At 31.2% G+C, this 17,887-nt stretch overlaps 1 pseudogene; it reads left to right on the forward strand.

Annotated features, from left to right (window-relative positions):
• Window positions 1-554: 554 nt before the first annotated feature.
• LOC104241332 (protein FAR1-RELATED SEQUENCE 11-like) lies at window positions 555-16,527 on the forward strand (annotated as a pseudogene).
• The last annotated feature ends 1,360 nt before the right edge of the window (window positions 16,528-17,887 follow it).

The following is a 17,887-nucleotide window of genomic DNA, read 5'->3' on the forward strand; positions in this document are numbered from 1 at the left end:
GAATGAGGATAGTGAAGAAGAAGATTATGATAATGTGGCTCTGGCGAGCTTTACTAGTGCTAGGAGTAGAAAGGCACCTCCCTAGGGGTCAACTTCTAAGAGGCCTATCACGAGGTTGTAGAAGAAGGGAGAACTTGAGTCAGTTTTAAGGAAAAGCAAAAAGGAAAAGAATAAGAGGAGATTGGTGAAAGATGGAAAGGTTGTCAATGAGAAGGTAGTACTTCTTGCACTAGTCGTGGATGTTGATGATGAGGTAGAAGAGGAACCTGGTTCCTTAGTTCGTAAATTCTCAAATAACCTTACTGTTCCAAAGTCCAAAAGGGAGTCATTTGTGAGTGAAAATGAGTTGAGGAAGGTGGTTGAGGGTGAACATCTGGTGAGAAAGAGAGTGAGAAAGTGGTTGAGCAGTCCTGTGAAAAAGTGGCTGAGGAGTCTGCTAAGAAGATCTCCAGGAAATCTACAGTCAAAGGAAAGAGTGTAAGAAAATCAGTGAAGCGAAAGGCTGGTGCTAGTGAGGAAACCAGTTCCTCCAAAAAGGCAGAGTGAATGTGGACATGGATGAAGAAAGGGAGAATTTGAGAAATCAGAAGGTGCTTTGGGGCCACACATTTGCCCATGATATTCTTGATATGTCAGGAATGCACCAATTGGCTGACATCTGTGAGTACCAACAATGGACGTATTTGTTCACTGGTGATAGTCCTAAGGTTTATGAAGCAGAAGTGCAGATTTTTTACGCTGACTTCTTCGCATTGATAATATTTGTCTGAAAGTGAATGGTGTTGATTTCGTGACGATACTGCTGTTCTGGGAACTATTTTGGGTGTGCCTACTGATGGTATATCTTCTGTTGAGAGAACTTGCTCTTCTAACTTCAGAAATGCCATCGTGAAGGATAAGGCCATACAACACGGGGAACGGGTACACAAGAAGGCCCTCCTTCCAGTTTACCAACTGCTGCTTCAATTGGTGAACAAAGTTCTGCTCCCACACGCAAAAAGGAGGTCAATAACTTCACGAGCAGACCTAAAACACTTGCACATTCAAGAATCAATCAAGCATTCTCTCGAGTGATCAATCAATCTGGCAAGTTATTCTCAAGGGCTTCAAGAACAAAGAACAACATAACAACGGATCATTCCCTGTATCGAGTTATTACATGTCATTAGTTGTATTGCACCTTTATTAAAGTAATTTACTTGTAATTCCTACTTAGTTTAGTTAGAAGCATTGTGTAGGAAACCTTTGTGTTTGTGTCTTGGCTAGAGTTAGTTGAGTTGTAAACCTTTGTAATAGAGTTATGACAAAGTGGCTTCTAATAGAGTTTTTACAAGTTAGTGAGGCATTAAGAGGTTAATTCTTATATTGCAATAAGTTGTAATCTGAAGTTTGCTCAGCTGTAAAGTTGAAATCCTACAAGGGTAGGTTGTGGTATTTAAATGTTCACATTCGTCAATCTTTAAGCTTATTCTGATGTGTGTGTGTGTGTATGTATATATATATATATATATATATATATATATATATACACACACCCTAGTAATTACATAGTTTATAATTACGATGACATGTTTGTTTGTCATAATATAATTATTTTGTAATTACAAGTACTGCTTAGTTGCACAAGTGTAATTACATAATTAGATTAAATTTTAAATATAAAGTTAATTATTAAAAATTAAAGTTAAGATTTAACAAACATTTGCCTTTATAAGTAATATTAAATTTACATTTAAGACAAATACTATTTATTGAAAATATTTTAATTACTAATCATATTATATTTGCAACTAATATTGTAAAAATACTTGATATATATTTTTCAAATTAATAATATTTTACTTTAATCAATTATAAAAACTAAAAGTACATATTTTGTAAGAACATCATGGACTTCATGCTTAATAAAATAATATTTATAAATATAATTCCATAACATTACTCAAATGTTTTAGTAAAAAATAATCTATCAATTCTAATTGAAAAATCAATGGCATGTAATTTTGTCATGACCCAAAAATTCATCTGAAGGAGTCGTGATGGCACCTAGTCTCTAAACTAGGTAAGCCTAACATTAACTGAGATAACATTTGTATTTGCTAACTTTAATTTAAATAACTCTTAACAATTTATAATTCTCAAAACCGGTGGTACAAGTTACAAGACTTTCTAAGAGTAGTTATACAAAATAAATACATCACTGCTCCGAAACAAAAGGAACAAATGGAAATAGGTACAAATGAAAGTGACTCTGAGGCCTGCGAACGCTGTAGCAGCTTTACCTTGAGTCTCCACCGCAACGACCCACATAGCTACTACCGATCAAATGCCTGGATCTGTACACAAAAATGTACAGAAATATAGTATGAGCACACCACGGCGGTGCCCAGTAAGTATCAAGACTAACCTCGGTATGGTAGTGACGAGGAACAGTCCAGACACCTACTGGTTAAATAAATTGAATAGGATTTGATAATAAACTATCAACCTAGAAATGACATAGTAATATCAACAGCAGGGAAAGAACAAACTACAATAAGTACAAATAATAAAGAAAAACACGAGTGGAAACGAAAGATAACCAAATAATTAACACCAGCATAGCTGGACACAGACAAGTAAAAATGTACTCAAACAAGGAAGGCGATGCCAGCTCAATAAATCATATCATTTCTGATGTACAATTTCCAACTATCTCAAACTCGATGTCTCATATCAACCTCAATTACCAAATTTTTAGCACAACCCGGCACCTTGTGCCCACATATTTCTATCTCACTTTACACAACAACGTTCTCATGTTACTCAGTTCATAGGGTCCATAACTAATGCAATTAAGACGTTTAAGAAGTCTGATTTACATAACATAAAGTAGAGTACATCTTCTAAACCAATTAGGAACTCAGCAAGAAAAGATGAAGTTATTTTTAGAAATTATTTGAATAAAGAAAGTACCATTTTTAATTAAAGTACAACATCGAATGAATTATTAACTTTAACAAGGAATTTAATAAATTAACTTAGTAGAAATTCCATTTTTAAGTAAAATACAACCTCAGACGGTTTAAGAAAATTTAATTGAGTAACTAAATGAATTGAAGATGAAACAATTATTGAAATTTTAAAGTATTGAAAAATATGTATATAAATACAACGAAGTATTGAAAACACGATGGGGTTCCTTCACCAAAGATCACAGCGGTAAAGGAATCTGAACAGTTAAAATACTTGAATTGGTAACAATAAATAAGCATAGCAAATAGAAAGTGCACGGCATCACCCTTCGTGCTTTTATTCTCGTTCTCACCATAAGAATCAATATTCACTTTTATTCTTTCTTGTTGCAGGCGTGCAACCCGATCTCATTTCAAATATTATTGTGGTGGCGTACCACCCGATCCTATTTCATATATCATTGTGGCGGCGTGCCACCCGATTCCATTTCATATATCTTGTTGCAGGCGTGCAACCCGATCCAATTTCATATATCTTGTTGCAGGCGTGCAACCCGCTCTCATTTCATATATCTTGTTGCAGGCGTGCAACCCGCTCCCATTTTAAATATCACCGTGCGACGTGCCACCCGATCCCATTTACAAATCAACATCAATCATAAAAGAATCCCGGCAAAGGAACAAGAGCATAAAAATAACATCCCGCCAAAGGAGACAAAATCGTAAACCACAACATCCCGGTAAGGGAACAATAGTATAACAACAATATCCCGGCAAGGAAAACAATTTCATAAGCAATAACATCCTGGTAAGGGAACAATAGTATAACAAAAATATCTCGGCAAGGGAAACAATATCATAATCAATAACGTCCCGGTAAGGGAATCAACAAATACATATTAAGGGTCACAGAAAAACCAAGAAGCACGATAACCTCAACAAAACAACAAGACATAATAAGCACGTGATAACTAAACCGGTAACCACAACAATTGGACAAGTAACATATTTGCACGAAGTAATAAAGGAACTCACAATCAAGAAGTATCAAAACAATAAGGAAGATAATCACTTCAATTAAGGTAATTAAGGGTCAAGGTAACACGTAAGAATTAGAGGAAAGCTAGCAACGTCATATGGAGCATATAGAGGCAATTTAAGCAATTAGGAAACACAATCATAATGGGATACTTTCCACATAAGGACCTAAGAACCCTAGAGGCAAATTTCCCACAAATAAGTCTGAGCACACACTCGTCACCTCGCATGCATGGACTACAATTAGCATAGAAGACTCAATTCCTAAGGGGAAGTCCTCCACACAAGGTTAGCCAAGATACTTACCTTAATCCGTCCACTTCAATACTCAATTTAGCTTTTTATTTACCAATTCATCAATGCTCGGCTCAATCTAGCCAAAAACGACTTGAATACATCTAACAATGCAAGAGAAAATAATTCCAATTAACAAAACTATGATTCTTATACAATTTGCAAAACGTCAACTCTCAGGGCCCGCATCTCGGAACCCGACAAAATTTACAAAAATCGAATACTCATTCCGATACGAGTTCAGCCATACAAAAATTATCCAATTCTGATACCATTTGATCCTTCAAATCATCATTTTATATTTTGGAAGAACTTTACAATTTTTTTCCCAAATTCTATCCCAAATCACGAATCAAATAATGAATTCAATGATAGATTCATGTATTTTAGCCAAATACGAGTTAGAATCAATTATCTCGATGAATTTCTTAAAAAACCTTCAAAAAATCGCCAAGATCCGAGCTCCCTAGGTCAAAATATGAAATAAAACCCTAAATCTCGTATTTATAGTGCACCTCCTAGATTTCCATCACTGCTGACCACGGAAAAACTACCGTTGACCGCAGTAAATCCACCGCTATAGCGGAAAATATTGACTACAGTGAAATATCACCGCTGACAGCGGTCCTTTTGGCTGCTGGGGTGAGGATTTACCTCTGTCTGCCCCCCTCCCCCCCCCCCCCACGTCTGTAACAACTTCCGAGTGAAATGTCTGAACTCGCTCAAAACTCACCCCGAAACTCATCTGAGGCCCCCGAAATCTCAACCAAATATGTCAACACATCTCATAACATCATACGAACTTAACCCCACTCTCAAATCTCTTCAAACATCGCTAAGACGACGAATCAGATGCCCAAACGCATGAAAATCACTATGAATTTCAAGAACTGCTAGAATTGCAACCAGCGTCCGAACCATATCAAATCAACCCCAAACGACACCAAATTTTGCAGGCAAGTCCCAAATGACATAACTGAGTTGTTCCAACTTTTGGAATCACATTTTGATCTCGATAACATAAAAGTCAACTATGGGTCAAACCTCTCCATTTTCCAACTTTCACCAAGATACCACAAATTACCCTACGACCCTCCAAACCCAAATCTGAACACACGCCCAAGTCCAAAATCACCATACGAAGCTACTAACACCATCCAAAGCTCATTCCGAAGCCGTTTACTCAAAAGTCAAATTCTGGTCAAATTCTCTCTGCTTAAGCTTTCATAACCATATTCCTTCTTTCCCGTTCGACTTCGATTCATCCGAAAACTGAATCCAACCATGCACACAAGTCGATATACATAATGTGAAGCTGCTCTTGACCTCAAACTGCCGAACCGGGCGCAATTGCTCAAAACGACCAGTCGGATCATTACAAATTTGAATTAATAAGTGAATACTACTAAAGCAAATAAAATAGAAGCGAAAATATATCATAGATTCAAGATCTAAAAAAAATCAACATAATACTCTTATATAAAATTACAACATGACGTAAAATAAGTTTCAACACAATTTAAGTAAATATAATTCAAAAGAAAAGAAAAATACCACATTCAACGATGCGATTACTTTAATGACATTACTTGTTATATGCTAAGTTTATTAATGGTTCATTATTTCTAATACAAGAAGTAGTTTCAAAACTAGAATAATAGCAAAATTATGCTAAATAAGGAAAATAAAGAAAATAAAATAAAATATGAGCAACTACATGGAATCACAAAAAATAAAGGTTGGAAAATGAGCATATTATTTAAATACTAAAAATTAATCTATTATTTTAATATAGTTAAAGTTGCATATAACCTCATCCAATAACAAAGTTCAACTTTAATGCACCACTCATTACAAGTCAAGTTTATGGATGACTTATTCTTTCTAAAATTACGAGGTACAATTGTTTTTAGAAAAAATAGAATAATAATATAGCTACGTGTAATAAAAAAAATAATAATGAAGAAAGAACTAAAATATAAGAAATTATGTAGAAACACGTCAAGTAAATATTGGGAAATGAGAAATAAGGAAATAACAAATAAATAATGTAAAAAATGATATTTGAAAAAAAAAGAATTTAAAAAGATAAAAACAAATAAAAATAAAAAGTAAATTAAAAGAAAAGAAAAGAAATTCAAAAAATAACCTGGTAATACACCATGTAATTACCATCAATTTGGTTAGCATGGAATTTGGTTAGCATGGAATTTGGTGTAATTGGAGGGGTGTAATTACACTCTCCAATTCTCAAAGGAAAATGTGAGAATTGGTGGTAATTACACTGTATAATTATAAGGTTATTTTTTAATTTCTTCCCTTTTTGTTTTTATTGTAATTTATTTTCTTTATAACTTTTTATCTATTATTTTATTTTTTTAATTTTATTTTTACCTTTTTTTGAAATTTTAAAATATATTTTTCTTTGTACATTATTTATCTTTTATTTTCCTATCTTACTTCTTGTGATTCCATGTAATTACTTAAATTTTATTTTTTTATTTAGTTTATTATTCTATTTTTATAAACTACACATCCTAATATTAGAAATAATGAGTCATGAACAAACTTGACATATAATGAGCGATGTATTTAAAGTGAAATTTCGTTGCTGAATGTGGTTATAACTTATCATGTTTCATAATCTTAAGTTGCAGCGGAACTTATTATTATTATGTTGGAGTTTGACATATGTTAAACAATTTTATTTTATTTTGAATTTTGACAATGTATTCATGGTTCCAATTTGCTTGTTTTAGTAGTATTGACTCACATTGCATGTTGTTCATTTTTTAGTTAGAATTGATAGATTAGTTTTGTCAAACATTTGAATAATGTTATGACATTATATTTACAAATATTAATTTATTTTATCAAACATGAATTTCAATGTTTTTACATAACGTATATTTTTAAATTTTGTAAGAATCTAAACTAAATATTATTAATTTAAAAAAATATAAATTATTTTTACCATATTAATTATAAATATATGATTAATAATTAATGTATATTCACGAAAAATATACATCTTAAATACCAAATATAATATCATTTATACTTATAAAAATTTATAGGCATATATTTATTATATTAGCTTTTAAATTTTGTTAATTACTTAATTTAACATTTAATCTAACTGTGTAATTACACTCGTGCAACCAAACAATAAGCTTTGAATTATACTATAATTACACTATGACAAACAAACAGTTCGTCGTAATTACACAACTGTATAATTACTACGCTATGTAATTACTACCCTAGTAATGACACTAATTCTAATTACAGGGTGGCTTGCCAAACGGACCCTAAGAGTTGCAGAGTGTAATTACACCCAAATCTAGTGATAGGGTGCCTTTTCAAACAACCCCCCCCAACACACACACACACACACAATATATATATATATATATATATATATATATATATATATATATATATATATATATATAAGGTAGATTTACCAAGGTTGATACTATAGTAAATATTGTTGAAAATTTGAATTATGGAGAATAAAAATTAGCAAAGCTTGAGACATGTCTGAACTCGCTGATGGGGTGAGGATTTACCGCTATCTGCCCCCCCCCCTCACGATCCGTAACAACTTCTGAGTGCCGAAATGTCCGAACTCGCTCAAAACTCACCCCGAAACTCATTCAAGGCCCCCGGAACCTCAACCAAATATACCAACACATCCCATAACACCATACGAACTTAGCCTCACTCTCAAATCACTTCAAACAATGCTAAGACGATGAATCAGATTCCCAAACGCATGAAAATCATTATGAACTTCAAGAACCTTTAGAATTGCAACCAGCATCCGAACCACATCAAATCAACCCCAAACGACACCAAATTTTGCAGGCGAGTCCCAAATGACATAACGGAGTTGTTCTAACTTTCGGAATCACATTCCGACCTCGATAACATAAAAGTCAACTATGGGTCAAACCTCTCCATTTTCCAAACTTCATCTTTTCCAACTTTCACTAAGATGCCACAAATTACCCTACGAGTCTCCAAACCCAAATCTGAACACACGCCCAAGTCCAAAATCACCATACGAAGCTACTAACACCATCCAAAGCTCATTCCGAAGCCGTTTACTCAAAAGTCAAATTCTGGTCAAATTCTCTCTGCTTAAGCTTCCATAACCATATTCCTTCTTTCCCGTTCGACTTCGATTCATCCGAAAACTGAATCCAACCATGCACACAAGTCGATATACATAATGTGAAGCTGCTCTTGACCTCAAACTGCCGAACCAGGCGCAATTGCTCAAAACGACCAGTCGGATCGTTACAAATTTGAATTAATAAGTGAATACTACTAAAGCAAATAAAATAGAAGCGAAAATATATCATAGATTCAAAATCTAAAAAAAATCAACATAATACTCTTATATAAAATTACAACATGACGAAAAATAAGTTTCAACACAATTTAAGTAAATATAATTCAAAAGAAAAGAAAAATACCACATTCAACGATGCGATTACTTTAATGACATTACTTGTTATATGCTAAGTTTATTAATGGTTCATTATTTCTAATACAAGGAGTAGTTTCAAAACTAGAATAATAGCAAAATTATGCTAAATAAGGAAAATAAAGAAAAATAAAAAACATATGAGCAACTACATGGAATCACAAAAATTAAGGTTGAAAAATGAGCATATTATTTAAATATTAAAAATTAATCTATTATTTTAATATAGTTAAAGTTGCATATAACCTCATCCAATAACAAAGTTCAACTTTAATGCACCACACATTACAAGTCAAGTTTATGGATGACTTATTCTTTCTAAAATTACGAGGTACAATTGTTTTTAGAAAAAATAGAATAATAATATAGCTAAGTGTAATAAAAAAATAATAATGAAGAAAGAACTAAAATATAAGAAATTATGTAGAAACACGTCAAGTAAATATTGGGAAATGAGAAATAAGGAAATAACAAATAAATAATGTAAAAATGATATTTGAAAAAAAAAGAATTTAAAAAGATAAAAACAAATAAAAATAAAAAGTAAATTAAAAGAAAAGAAAAGAAATTCAAAAAATAACCTAGTAATACACCATGTAATTACCATCAATTTGGTTAGCATGGAATTTGGTGTAATTGGAGGGGTGTAATTACACTCTCCAATTCTCAAAGGAAAATGTGAGAATTGGTGGTAATTACACTGTATAATTATAAGGTTGTTTTTTAATTTCTTCCCTTTTTGTTTTTATTGTAATTTATTTTCTTTATAACTTTTTATCTATTATTTTATTATTTTAATTTTATTTTTACCTTTTTTTGAAATTTTAAAATATATTTTTCTTTGTACATTATTTATCTTTTATTTTCCTATCTTTACTTCTTGTGATTCCATGTAATTACTTAAATTTTATTTTTTTATTTAGTTTATTATTCTATTTTTATAAACTACACATCCTAATATTAGAAATAATGAGTCATGAACAAACTTGGCATATAATGAGCGATGCATTTAAAGTGAAATTTCGTTGTTGAATGTGGTTATAACTTATCATGTTTCATAATCTTAAGTTGCAGCGGAACTTATTATTATTATGTTGGAGTTTGACATATGTTAAACAATTTTATTTTATTTTGAATTTTGACAATGTATTCATGGTTCCAATTTGCTTGTTTTAGTAGTATTGACTCACATTGTATGTTGTTCATTTTTTAGTTAGAATTGATAGATTAGTATTGTCAAACATTTGAATAATGTTATGACATTATATTTATAAATATTAATTTATTTTATCAAACATGAATTTCAATATTTTTACATAACGTATATTTTTAAATTTTGTAAGAATCTAAACTAAATATTATTAATTTAAAAAAATATAAATTATTTTTACCATATTAATTATAAATATATGATTAATAATTAATGCATATTCACGAAAAATATACATCTTAAATACCAAATATAATATCATTTATACTTATAAAAATTTATAGGCATATATTTATTATATTAGCTTTTAAATTTTGATAATTACTTAATTTAAAATTTAATCTAACTGTGTAATTACACTCGTGCAACCAAACAATAAGCTTTGAATTATACTATAATTACACTATGACAAACAAACAGTTCGTCGTAATTACACAACTGTATAATTACTACGCTATGTAATTACTACCCTAGTAATGACACTAATTCTAATTACAGGGTGGCTTGCCAAACGGACCCTAAGAGTTGCAGAGTGTAATTACACCCAAATCTAGTGATAGGGTGCCTTTTCAAACAACCCCCCCCAACACACACACAATATATATATATATATATATATATATATATATAATATATATATATATATATAAGGTAGATTTACCAAGGTTGATACTATAGTAAATATTGTTGAAAATTTGAATTATGGAGAATAAAAATTAGCAAAGCTTGAGACATGTCTGAACTCGCTGATGGGGTGAGGATTTACCGCTATCTGCCCCCCCCCCTCACGATCCGTAACAACTTCTGAGTGTCGAAATGTCCGAACTCGCTCAAAACTCACCCCGAAACTCATTCAAGGCCCCCGGAACCTCAACCAAATATACCAACACATCCCATAACACCATACGAACTTAGCCTCACTCTCAAATCACTTCAAACAATGCTAAGACGATGAATCAGATTCCCAAACGCATGAAAATCATTATGAACTTCAAGAACCTTTAGAATTGCAACCAGCATCCGAACCACATCAAATCAACCCCAAACGACACCAAATTTTGCAGGCGAGTCCCAAATGACATAACGGAGTTGTTCTAACTTTCGGAATCACATTCCGACCTCGATAACATAAAAGTCAACTATGGGTCAAACCTCTCCATTTTCCAAACTTCATCTTTTCCAACTTTCACTAAGATGCCACAAATTACCCTACGAGTCTCCAAACCCAAATCTGAACACACGCCCAAGTCCAAAATCACCATACGAAGCTACTAACACCATCCAAAGCTCATTCCGAAGCCGTTTACTCAAAAGTCAAATTCTGGTCAAATTCTCTCTGCTTAAGCTTCCATAACCATATTCCTTCTTTCCCGTTCGACTTCGATTCATCCGAAAACTGAATCCAACCATGCACACAAGTCGATATACATAATGTGAAGCTGCTCTTGACCTCAAACTGCCGAACCAGGCGCAATTGCTCAAAACGACCAGTCGGATCGTTACAAATTTGAATTAATAAGTGAATACTACTAAAGCAAATAAAATAGAAGCGAAAATATATCATAGATTCAAAATCTAAAAAAAAATCAACATAATACTCTTATATAAAATTACAACATGACGTAAAATAAGTTTCAACACAATTTAAGTAAATATAATTCAAAAGAAAAGAAAAATACCACATTCAACGATGCGATTACTTTAATGACATTACTTGTTATATGCTAAGTTTATTAATGGTTCATTATTTCTAATACAAGGAGTAGTTTCAAAACTAGAATAATAGCAAAATTATGCTAAATAAGGAAAATAAAGAAAAATAAAAAACATATGAGCAACTACATGGAATCACAAAAATTAAGGTTGGAAAATGAGCATATTATTTAAATATTAAAAATTAATCTATTATTTTAATATAGTTAAAGTTGCATATAACCTCATCCAATAACAAAGTTCAACTTTAATGCACCACACATTACAAGTCAAGTTTATGGATGACTTATTCTTTCTAAAATTACGAGGTACAATTGTTTTTAGAAAAAAATAGAATAATAATATAGCTAAGTGTAATAAAAAAATAATAATGAAGAAAGAACTAAAATATAAGAAATTATGTAGAAACACGTCAAGTAAATATTGGGAAATGAGAAATAAGGAAATAACAAATAAATAATGTAAAAAATGATATTTGAAAAAAAAAGAATTTAAAAAGATAAAAACAAATAAAAATAAAAAGTAAATTAAAAGAAAAGAAAAGAAATTCAAAAAATAACCTAGTAATACACCATATAATTACCATCAATTTGGTTAGCATGGAATTTGGTGTAATTGGAGGGGTGTAATTACACTCTCCAATTCTCAAAGGAAAATGTGAGAATTGGTGGTAATTACACTGTATAATTATAAGGTTGTTTTTTAATTTCTTCCCTTTTTGTTTTTATTGTAATTTATTTTCTTTATAACTTTTTATCTATTATTTTAATTTTTTAATTTTATTTTTACCTTTTTTTGAAATTTTAAAATATATTTTTCTTTGTACATTATTTATCTTTTATTTTTCTATCTTTACTTCTTGTGATTCCATGTAATTACTTATATTTTATTTTTTATTTAGTTTATTATTTTATTTTTATAAACTACATCTCCTAATATTAGAAATAATGAGTCATTAACAAACTTGACATATAATAAGCGATGCAATTAAAGTGAAATTTCGTTGTTGAATGTGGTTATAACTTATTATGTTTCCTAATCTTAAGTTGCATCGGAACTTACTATTATTATGTTAGAATTTGACATATGTTAAACAATTTTATTTTATTTGAATTTTAAAAATGTATTCATGGTTTCAATTTGCTTGTTTTAGTAGTATTGGCTCACATTGCATGTTGTTCATTTTTAGTTAGAATTGATAGATTAGTTTTGTCAAATATTTGAATAATGTCATGACACTATATTTATAAATATTAATTTATTTTATCAAACATGAATTCCAATGTTCTTACAAGACGTATATTTTAAAATTTTGTAAGAATCTAAACTAAATATTATTAATTTTAAAAAATATAAATTATTTTTACAATATTAATTATAAATATATGATTATTAATTAATGTATATTCACGAAAAAATATACATCTTAAATACCAAATATAATATCATTTATACTTATAAAAATTTATAGGCATATATTTATTATATTAGCTTTTAAATTTTAATAATTACTTAATTTAAAATTTAATCTAATTGTGTAATTACACTTGTGCAACCAAATAATAAGCTTTGGATTACACTATAATTACACTATGACAAATAAACAGTTCGTCGTAATTACACAAGTGTATAATTACTAGACTATGTAATTACTACCCTAGTAATTACACCAATTCCAATTACAGGGTGACTTTCCAAATAGACCCTGAGAGTTGCAGAGTGTAATTACACCCAAATCCAATTATAGGGTGCCTTTTCAAACAGCCCCCCCACATATATATATATATATATATATATATATATATATATATATATATATATATATATATATATATATATAGAGAGAGAGAGAGAGAGAGAGAGAGAGAGAGAGAGATGCTAACCTACTACACAGTTGTAGTAGGTTAGCATTGTATGCATATTTGATTTCCCGAAAATACCCTCATTATTTAAGGGCCACCAAATTAAGCTTAAGGCTTTTTTGTCCTTCCCCAAATCCTAAAAAATAAACCCAAATAAATATGATCTTTATATCTTCCAGCTAGAATTGTGGCGGGAAATCTTTTCATTATATTTTCCATCTTCAGTCATGGTTCTTCCCAAGTTCTAAAACGGTTTTCTTGTTCCACTAACTTTTCTTGCCAGATACCTTGATAAATATACTAATGAAGGTAAATGTTTAATATTTTTATGTCTCATTTTTTGCTGTTCAAAAATATTGTGTAAACTTTTATAACTTTCTTTCTTTCGATTTGTTTATGCGCCCAATTATTCCATTTAGATTTGTCCTAGTTCTGAATCAAACAATCTGTATTGATAAAGTTTTATACTTTTGCTGGCTTTGAATACAGGTGCTTAATAATACTTCAACTGATTTTACAGTAGGTGTCTCAAGAAGTCATTGTCCATGTGGTGATATTGAATGTTATATTAATGGAGAAATTACTGAAAGATCAGGTGAAGAACTTAGGCATGAAAATATTGACATGAATAACAGTGATTTATACAAGGGCAAAGTGTTTAATAGTGATGATGAAGCTTATAATTGTTATATAAATTTTGCTAAACAAATTGGTTTCTCAGTTAGACGCGATCGCTACTTTGGAAGTACAGAAGGTCCTATGGGAATTTATAGGAGAGATTATGTATGTCATCGAGCCGGTAGCCCTCGTCCTCAGAAGGTTGTAGAAAAAGAGCGACAACGAGATCGAAAATCTTCTAGATGCAATTATAATGCTAAGATGTGTGTTGCTAAAGAAATCATTGATGGAGTCACTCATTGGATGGTGGTGTATTTTGATAATGTCACAACCATGAACTATTGAATGATAAGGAAGTGAAATTTCTTCATGCTTATCGAAATATTGATATTATTGATCAAAAGAGGATTACACTTCTTGCAAAAGCTGAATGTTCAATGAGTTTGATCCGAATAGTGCTTGAACTAGAAAATGGTGTAATGTAGGCCAGTTGCCTTTTACAGAAAAAGATATCAGGAATTTTATTCAATCTGAAAGTTCTACCAATATTGAATATGATGCTTTGGAGCTATTAAAAATTTGCAAGAGTTTCAAAGACAAAGATGTTGATTTCCAATATGATTTCACAGTTGATGCCTGTCAAAGACTTGAAAATATCATTTGGGCATTTGGGGACTCTATTCGTGCTTATGAGCTTTTTGGAGATGTAGTTATTTTTTATACTACTTATCGATTGAATCGTTATGGGATGTCGCTGGGAGTTTGGGTTGGCGTGAACAACCATGGACATACTATTTTCTTTGGTTGTGTGCTATTACGAAATGAGAAGGCACCTTCCTTTTCATGGACAGTAAAGGTGAATATCATTGTATTCTAAAAAAAAATATTTTTAATATTTTTTTTCTTTATTGCTAATGTCTATTTATTTTACGAAGTTTCTTACGGCTTATGAATGGAAAACATCTACAAACCATATTAACTGATCAAGATCTTGGTTTAACAGAAGCGATCACTAATGAATTGCCTCTCACAAAACATGCCTTTTGTATATGGCATATTACATCCAAGTTCTCTACTTGGTTTTCTTTTGCCCTTGGTTCAAGGTATCTGCAATTTAAATCTAAATTTCATCGCCTTTATGAAATTGGTAGCATAGAAGAATTTGAGTGTCAGTGGGACAAATTGATTACTAAATTTGATCTTGAATCAGATAGGCATATCAAATTACTATATGCAAATCGTGCATCATGGGCATTACCATACTTGAAAGGATATTTTTTTGTTGGAATGATAACAACAGGACGCTCACAATCTATTAATGCATACTTGAAAAGATTTTTACATGCAAGAACTAGTTTAAAAGAATTTGTTGAGCAGGTTGGTACAACGGTCAGCATAAGAAACCATGCCAATGAAAAGGCAACGATGCGACAAAAGTATTACAATCCTCAAATTAAGACATTTATGCCAATGGAGAAACATGCATCAAAAGTCCTCACACCTTTTGCCTTTAAGTTATTACAGGATGAGATAATATTCTCTATTGAATATGGTTTATTTTCAAATAGTGATGGATCTTATATTGTGCACCACTACAACAAAACAAATGGTGGACGTTTTGTTTATTGGAATCCACTAGAAGAGGTTGTTCAATGTTCTTGCCAAGAGTTTGAATTTTCAGGAATTTTGTACAGGCATTCTATTCAAGTACTTAATGCTCATAATTATTTCATGTTACCAGAGAAGTACTTGTTGGCTAGATGGAGGCAAGAAAATTCATTGGTACTAAAATTTTCTCATATGATGAATCTCAATAAGGATGATAATGAGTTCCAAAATCTTCAATCTATAGTTAGAGATTTGACTCGTGAATCAGTAAAGACGAAATGTCGTCTTGATTGTGCCAAAAGAGAATTAGAAAGAGTATTACAAGTTGTTCAATGTCTTCCTGAAAATGAGCACATCATTGATGAGCATGAACATGTTGATATTAGTCAATCTATAGAACATAGTTCTCCAAATGAAGATTATCATATTGAAAATCCCCAACAATCTCAAACAAAAGGAAGGAAGAAAGGGAAAATGTTAATTGGTGGTGTTGAAGCTGCTAAAAAAACAAGATACTGCCATGTTCCTAATTGTGGTGGAACTGGTCATGACTCAAGAAATTATCCACTCAAAAGAAAAATAACTGAAATTCCAATATCTCAATCTCCCCACAAGTAAGTGTAGTTTCATTATATTTAACTCTTATTAAATTGCTAGATATTCATAATGTATATAAATTAAAATCAAATTTTTTTGTGTTGTAGGCTTCAAAACGGATGGACAAGGAAGCTATGAGGCGATCCAGTTGTTATGGAGTCCTTTTGCTCATTGAAAAAAGTCAATGTAGATTGTCATTGTTAATAGACAGTACTGCAGAAATCATAAATTGCAACAACTCATTTTTTGATTATGGATAGAAACATTTTTGGCAACTGAAAGAATCTGTTCTATATTTCTTAAAATGTTTAAGATGACTACAAGACGAGGGGAACTTTAGGCCTAACCTCCAATACTTACAAAATTCATAAATAAACTACTAATTTCTACAGACAACAATATTAGAGGTGACTCTCCTCCCTATTTCAAGAATTACAAGTGCTATAAATTTGAAAACTTGTAGAGCTTCTGTAGTATCAAATGTTTCTGCAGTCGCGCCCTCCAGCTTCTTAGTTTCATGCTTTGTACAATTTTAACCTTGTAAAACTTGAGACAATCAGTCCATGGATAAAAATAAGTTGCAACTTGAGAATTTCTGCAGATGTTGGAAAGACAAATTTTAGTTTGTAAAACATAGTTCGTGAGAGCATATAACAGATCTTAATGTCTTTGTAATATACAATCACAACTTAAACAATAATCCTACACTGCAAATCATAATTAACATTGCACCCTCCAGCTTCTAATTTATGATTTGTACAATCATAAGCTTGTAAAAGTTGAGACAAACAATGGGTAATACCTGTAGAGGTTGGAAAAAAATTCTAGTTTGTCATCACCCTCAATTTGTATCGCAACTACCCTGCAAAATACTTGATTATCAAAATGTTCTGTCTCGATAACTTCAAGAGCTTGCAAATCAAAACATTTGTGAGAGTAAACCGCTACGTGAAATGTACATCTTGATTTAAAAAATCTATTTTTGATCCAAGATTAAAACTTTACTACAATTAAAAAATTCACTCGGAACTTATCTTTAACCCCAAAATTGTGAGACAGATGCAAATTTGAGGAGTGCTTACAGTGACCCAACACTAGAACGTTGTGGTACCACCACCAGTGTCGATGTCTCTATGTTTCCCATCAATTTTACTTGTATAATATCAAAAATCCTGAATCATGGATGAACTTGCAGGAAGATCTATAACAAAAATCGACATTAAGTTGAAAAGAAAAGGGAAAATTTGGGGGACTATAGAAATTCTTCGAGATTTAGATTGGACTTACAAAATTGATATTGTAAGTCGAAAATGAAGTTTAAGACTTCAAGGAATTCATCTCTGCCAGCTGATTAGGAATAGAATGAGAAGAGGAAATAGTTAAATGGATTTCTGACGGGAGAGAGATCAGATTTATTTGGGTTTATTTTTTGGGATTTGGGGAAGGGCAAAAAAGCCCTTAAGCTTAATTTGGTGGCCCTTAAATAATGAGGGTATTT

The sequence above is a fragment of the Nicotiana sylvestris genome, chromosome 10, assembly GCF_000393655.2.
Source record: "Nicotiana sylvestris chromosome 10, ASM39365v2, whole genome shotgun sequence".
NCBI lineage: Eukaryota > Viridiplantae > Streptophyta > Magnoliopsida > Solanales > Solanaceae > Nicotiana > Nicotiana sylvestris.